This window comes from Dasypus novemcinctus, chromosome 23 (assembly GCF_030445035.2).
Source record: "Dasypus novemcinctus isolate mDasNov1 chromosome 23, mDasNov1.1.hap2, whole genome shotgun sequence".
In the NCBI taxonomy this organism is placed as follows: Eukaryota; Metazoa; Chordata; class Mammalia; order Cingulata; family Dasypodidae; genus Dasypus; species Dasypus novemcinctus.
The window spans coordinates 54,236,940-54,243,449 of NC_080695.1; positions in this window are offsets into that span (position 1 = coordinate 54,236,940).

Below are 6,510 nucleotides of genomic sequence, written 5' to 3' on the forward strand. Positions count from 1 at the left end.
AGAACCCTTGATCTTGAGAGTCTAGTGCCCTTCCTGCCTTCTCATGCCAAACCTCATCTGATGAGTTTTGTGAGCAGGGGTCTCAGTGATATGAAGGCACTTGTCCAATCCTTGTTAAACACCCAGATTTGCTGCATTTGCTTAGCATCTCCTTCAGAATTGATGGCTGATGTTTGACATGTTAAAAGAAATAAAACAGGAAGTGAATATAGCTCAATCAGGGAAGTGGTTTTGGGTCAATGGATAGAGCACCTGCCTTCCACATGGGAGGTCCCGGGTTCGGGTTCCAGTGCCTCCTAAAGACAACGAGCAGACACTGCACCTTCTGCAACAAGCAGACACCTAATGAGCAGATGCCACAAACCAGCAGATGCCACAGCTGGAGGGGAGCGGATGGAAACTCCCCTCTTGTAGGAGGTCCCAGGTTTGGTTCTCGGTGCCTCCTGGAGAAGGTGAGCAAACAATGAGCAGAGAGAGGGGAGAACCATCTGGAGGAGGGGATAATAAAAAAAATTAATCTTTAAAAATAAAATAGAGTTACTCTGGCTAAAAGATTTAAAATGGAGTCGGGAGGTCACTCTGGAGTTACCACAAACTACTGAAGTAGGCAAAGCCGGGGTAACAGTGTTCCTCAAAACCCCAAGGGCATCCAGACCATAAAACAAACCACAGGGTAAGGAACTCAGTTGACTGTCTAATCTGAAGGACAGTTACAGTGCCCCAGATGGTCACCGACCACAAATAGCTTGTGCAGTCAAGCTTCTTTGCCTTTAAAAACCCTTGCCTGGAAATGCCAAGACAGGACACAATTTGGGTTGCCACCTAAATCTGTGCTCCTGGATTGCAATTCTAAGACACTGCCCCATCCCCCAAATGCCTTGTTGCCTTATAGCTTAATTTGTTATTTTTCAGTTGACAGATGCTTCTGAGAGCTTCCACAAGGGCGGGAGGTTCTCTGAATCCCCCTTTGATTGTTCTTAATTCTGTTAGAGCTTGTCCTCGTGTATTAACAAGGTAATTTTTGTCTTTCCCTTACTTGACTGCTCCGACCTTTCAGGGGAAATGTGATTTTAAAATTGGACACCGTCCAAAGATGATGCCAGAATGACCATGTTATTCTTGCAAGCACTGGAGCTCCAAAGAGGATCTGAGCTATAGTTCCTTGCGTGGCTTCGATTCCCTCCCTGGCGCAGCAGAATTTGGGGCACTTCCCCAGACCTACTGAATCAGAATCTGCATTTTAACCAGACCTACTGAATCAGAATCTGCATTTTAACAAACAGTGGTGGCTTTAAATTATGTCCACAAATTCTCTGATACCCCTCTCTTAGGCGGAGCGTATTTCCCCTTCCCCAGAGTGTGGACTCCCCTTAGTGACTTGCTTGTGATGAATAGAAGGTGGTGGAAATGAGGTCGGGTGACCTCTGAGGCTGGGCCCTAAAAGACATGGCAGTGCCACCTCTCCCCCTAGAAGCTCTCACTGCGGGGAGCCAGCTGCTGCCATGTCACCATGTCCTGCGGTCACCCCTGCAGAACCACCCCCTGACGACTCCTGAATTCCATACCCATGGCAACTATGTTAGGTAATGAATGTCTGCTGTCTTCAGCTGCTAAATTTTGAGGGCGTTTGTTACTCTTCTGGAGGTAAGCTGCTCATTTACGGTAATCTGCAGCAGTTGTTAAGGAATACACAGACCTCCAAAGGATCTGGAAGCTCCAAATCTAAGAAACTCCCGGAAGGCAGATGGTATCAGTCATTTCTGTAGCTTCAGAACTTAGCACAGTGCCTGGCACTCGGTAGAATTTTGTTGGACTAAATATGAGGTTAGATTGCCCTCTTAAAAACAGCAACTCTGTAATAAATAATTCATGCACACACATGGTCAAATAGTCCAGCCGCGCTCAGGGGCTTTTACGGTGCCCTGTAATTCTCCCAGACCTCAGAGGCCTCTTTTCTGACTTGGCGGTTGGCTTTTAACGTGCCAAGTGAGACAACATTCCTTCTTTTCTTTTCTCACCAACAAAAGTAATACCTGACCCAAAATCAAACAATATAAAACAAAAAAGATTTCCCCCTTTCCAAGGAACACCCTGGAAGTAACCACTATGAATAATTCAGTGTGTATCTTTCCAGACTCTATTGTATCCATGTTCACATATTCGGTTTGTATTGTTCCCAAGACACTATTTGGAACAGGACCGATGCTCCTTGACCTGCCAGTCGCATTTTTCACTTAAAAGTGGGCCTTCCTGCCTCCTTCCTCTAATTGACTGCAATTGCATTTCTTTTCACTGACAGCGACACTGACCAAGTACGAGCCTCCCGAGGTCACAGGGCAGGTGAGTTGGCCCCAGCGGCCGTGACCCTCGCCTCAGGCAGCACGACCCCTTCTCTCCCGTCTTGGTGGACATTTGGGTTGTTCCTAACTAAGGAAACAACCGCGGGACTGCGGGGACCGTCCTTGAACTTGGGCTCTGTGGAATTTCAGGAGGCCAGCTTCCTGGGAGGAACTGCCCCCCTTTGGGAGGCCCCATACCAATTTTTTAAAAAAATCAATTTTATTGATACATATTGATAAAACATACAATCCAGCCAAAATATATGATCAAACTATAGACCCTCACCCCAGGACCTCCTTAAACGCCGCCTTGAGACCCTGGGACGCGGGCGAGTTGAGGGAAAGGAAAGACTTCCCAAAAGGGGGCGCCAAAGGCCTGTCCAGGCGGAGCTTCGGCTTCAAACCCGCCCTGTTCCAGCCCCGCCAGCTCCACGGAAACGTCGGCCAGCGCCAAGCACTTCCGCGGAATATGTTTCCAGAGGATTCAAAGGCTTCTCTGGCCCTCGGGGATTTGCTTCCTCCCACTCTCGCCTCCCGAAACGGCCACCCCGCGGAGCTGCGAGCGGACGCCGCAGGGCCGTGGCGCCCCGACGCCGCGGGAGGACCGTGCGCCCCGAGCGCGAGGACGGGGCCGGCGCTGCCGGCGCGCGCTCTGCCCGCCGGGGGGCGCCCTCGCCGCGGAGTTCCGGCGCTGGGCTCCGAGGCGAACCCTGCCATCCATTTCCACAATGGCACAGGGGCAGTCCCAGGCGAGGTCACAGTCCCACCTCCCGTCACATTTAATCCCTCCAAGCAGCCGTCTGCCCTGGCCCCCTGAGGTGGATACATTGTCTTCCAGAAAAGGGGCAGGTGGGGGAAGGCACCGGGAGAGGCTGAAAGGAGAGTATTCTCTGCCCGGGGGAGAAGCCAGCTTCAAGCATCAAAGGATGGCCAAGGGGCTGTGCTGCATATTTCCTTCCTTCCAGTGTGCTCCCCCTGGCCCCTGGGCGTGGTGTGCCCACACCCGTCTTCCTCCCAGTCCTTTTCCTGATGAGAGCTACGTGTTCTCCCAAATGTCCTACTTCTTCCGTGAAGTTAGCCTTTCCCTCAAGCCCTGGCTTCTTCCACAGATACTGCCTTCTTTCCATATGTGGTTATTATCTGCTTTCCTGCTCTCCCTCCACCTAGGAGAGCTTGTCAAAGGCAAGGTTTCTGTCCCCAGTACCTGGAGCTTGGCAGGCCTTCAGCCAATGCTTGACAAACTAAGCTAAAAAGCAAACACGAGTGGACTCATAGAATGGAAACGAATTTCGGTAAGTAATTATCAATGATCCTTTCATCTCAATGTGAGCACTTCTAGACACTTCTGAGAGTGGGAAAGAGGATCAAACTCATGAGTGTCCTTCAGTCCTCTTGTCCATCTGCTCCCCAAACCTAGCATGACGGAGTCTGGCAAACATTTCACCCATAACCACATTCCAACCCTGCCCCAAAGTGTTTTTTTATTTATTGCTGCTGTGGGTTGTTTTGTTTGTTGGTTGGTTCATTTGTTTGTTTGAAATTTTCTCTTTGTGATCATTTATCCCTCTTTTTTGAAAAAAAATCAATTATATTTCCAGGGTTATACAAATTTCCTAATGCTTAAAACTGGAGTTCTTAACTGGGCAGGCACATCAGATTAATCAGCCAGTCTCACAGAATCAGAGCCTATGGGGCTGGGCATAAGGGATGAATATATTTGTAAATCTCACACAGGGGCCCTGATGTGCAGCCCTGGTTAAGATTCAATGGTTTAATTCCACAAAGGGCTTTATTCTAAATCTGCCCCCACTCCCTTCTTTCCTGGATTGATTTCAGATTTTCCATTCGGTCCCGCTTTTTCTGCACTGTTTTCGGCTAAGATGTGACCCATTCCAATTTTTTTTTTAAAGCCCATTCAGTGCTGTGACAGCTGGGAACATATTCCAGACCAAAGTTGGTTTCATCAGGTAGAAAACAATGGCAAACAGCAATACTATGTTCTGCTGGGTGAACAGCCTTTGTGTGATATTTTCCATGCCTAATTTCCAAATGGCTTTATTGAAACAATAAAAAATTGCCTGAAGATGCCACCTGCTACACTCACTTGCCGCTGCCCTATGTGTATGTGTTTAAATAAGACTACTCTGAGAGCTAAAGGAATAATTATCCAATTATTTATTTGACTACTTAAAGGGTGCACATTATTCTAAGTGCTGTGGAATAAAAGAATTTTAGAACACAAAATTTCCCCTCCTCTTTTCTATCACTTAGAACTTTTTGGGTTGCTAATACCTCAAAACATCTTTGCTTCTAACAGGAAGTTGTTAGCTCCACTATGTGGAAAATCCTTAAATCTCTTTCTTCAGTTATAGTTTGATCTGGGAGCTCAAACCCAATACCTCACTTCTCTTTCTCCTCTCTGCCTTCTGCAGTGACAGTATTAGGTTCACATGGTGGCCGCCAGCAGCTCACCTACAGAATGGCAGCAAAATGGCTGCAGTACTTCCATGCATCATATCCTTGGTCCCCTCCACCGACAACAAGGACTGAGGGCTCTTTAGCTTCCGCAGAAGAGAAAGAAAACCTTGCTCCCCTAGAAACCGCAACACGTGTCCCTCCACGTCTAGCTTCCTTTCCTCCAATCAGGTCACGTTCCTCAACCTACAACCAATCACTGCGCCGCTGGGGATTGTGGCCGCTCTCATTGGCCAACGTGGTCATACGGTAGCTCATGAAGCACGCGGAGCAGGAACAGCTCTTCCCAGCCACATGGGCTGGCAGTGGGCTAGGGGTGGTTCCCCCGAAGGAAGCCAGTGTCCTTTCATCAGAAGAGAGGAGAAAAGATGTTGGGCATTAAATGGGTGAAATGTACAGCATGGGAATTATCCCTTGATAAAGCTGTTTTGTTTTGTTTTAAATTAATGTGGAAAAGGCTTAGAACGGTGTCTGGCACATAATTAAGGGCTGCGTGTTGGTTAAGTAACTAGCTAGAAAGGAGGGTGTGGTTGCAAGGGCGCTGGGTTTTCTCCACCTGTCCCTCCAGGCTTCCCTCAGCGCCGTGGAGGCGGAGCTCCCTTGCTCTCTGGCATCTGGTGGGTTTGGCGCTGGGTAGGGAAAGAGGCTGTTGTATTAATTCTCACACCCCTCTGGCCCTCACCTCCCGGATGCCCTAAAGGTTTTGCTATAGCTTTGCTCCTCTGCAGGGACTCAGCTGCACCCTCAGGTTCCAGGCACACCTGCCCCGCCCCGCAGGCCTGGAGGTGCAGCTGCTGGCACTGTGACACCTCCCTGGGACTTCCCCATTCCTCTTTAGTCCCCTTATCTTTCTAAATTGTCCCACCATTAAACTTGCCTCAACCGCTGGCCTTTTGAGTGTGCCTTTCATTTCTTCCAGGACTCTGACTGGATAGAAAACAATCGTCCAAAAGAAGACAGAACTTGCTGGCTCATTGGAAAGGATCTGCATGAGTCAGTGGTGAGGTGCAGGCTAATTACTAGGAAATATGATTTTAAAATAGGACAGAAACAAGGAAGTCAGGGGCAGTGACTGGTTTGGGCTGGAAGATTTTTTTTTTTCATTCACAAATGTTACATTTAGCACTTGTCCTATGCCAGCCAGAGTCACCCACCCAGTTGCCTAGACTAGAAACCAAAAGCCACCACTGACTCTTTCTATGACCTCACCCTGCACATTATATTGATCATAAGACCTGCAATTTTACAGGTTTCACTTTCAAATCCATTTCCTTGGCAGGCAGAAAGGACTTTGAGGGCCCATCCTCCAATCATTGACACCATCCCACCACCACGCCTCTTTCTTTTTTTTTTTTAAGATTTATTTATTTCTCTCCCCTTCCCCCTCCCACTCCAGTTATCTGTTCTCTGTGTCTATTTGCTGTGTGTTCTTTGTCCTGTCAGCGGCACGGGAATCTTTTAGATGCACGATATTTTGTAATGCTTTCGGAGGACCACAAAAATATTTGAAGTATTTGAAGAGTTCTTGTATGTGAAATTAGGAAACTGAAGGTTATTGGTACCGATCACAGTACATAGCCATAAACTATTGTTCATGTCTCCAAACGGTTTAAGGTGACTGGTGGTTTGAAACTCTATGTACCCCAGAAAAGCAAGTTCTTAAAGAGATCCATTCCTGTGGGTGTGGACCCATTGT